The sequence below is a fragment of the Zootoca vivipara genome, chromosome 14, assembly GCF_963506605.1.
Source record: "Zootoca vivipara chromosome 14, rZooViv1.1, whole genome shotgun sequence".
Taxonomy (NCBI): domain Eukaryota; kingdom Metazoa; phylum Chordata; class Lepidosauria; order Squamata; family Lacertidae; genus Zootoca; species Zootoca vivipara.
Window position 1 is genome coordinate 18,177,583 of NC_083289.1, and position 278 is coordinate 18,177,860.

Below are 278 nucleotides of genomic sequence, written 5' to 3' on the forward strand. Positions count from 1 at the left end.
AGAAAACCTCGACAACAATATGAAAAACGAAACAAGTAGCAGGCGCAATTACATATGCAGGATGCGCCAGTCTTCTACACGGTCTGGGTACCCTCTCTTGGTTATCTCCATCATTTCTGCAGCCTGCTTTGAGGCACGGGGGACTGGAAGAGGCGTGCTTGCTCCTTTAAGAGGCTGTCCTTAAAGCCCAGAGGCTCGGCCCGCGACTGCTCCCCTTTCGTCCCCCTCCCTCCCTTTTACACATTTCATTAAACTTTCAGCTCAACTTCCTCACTCAC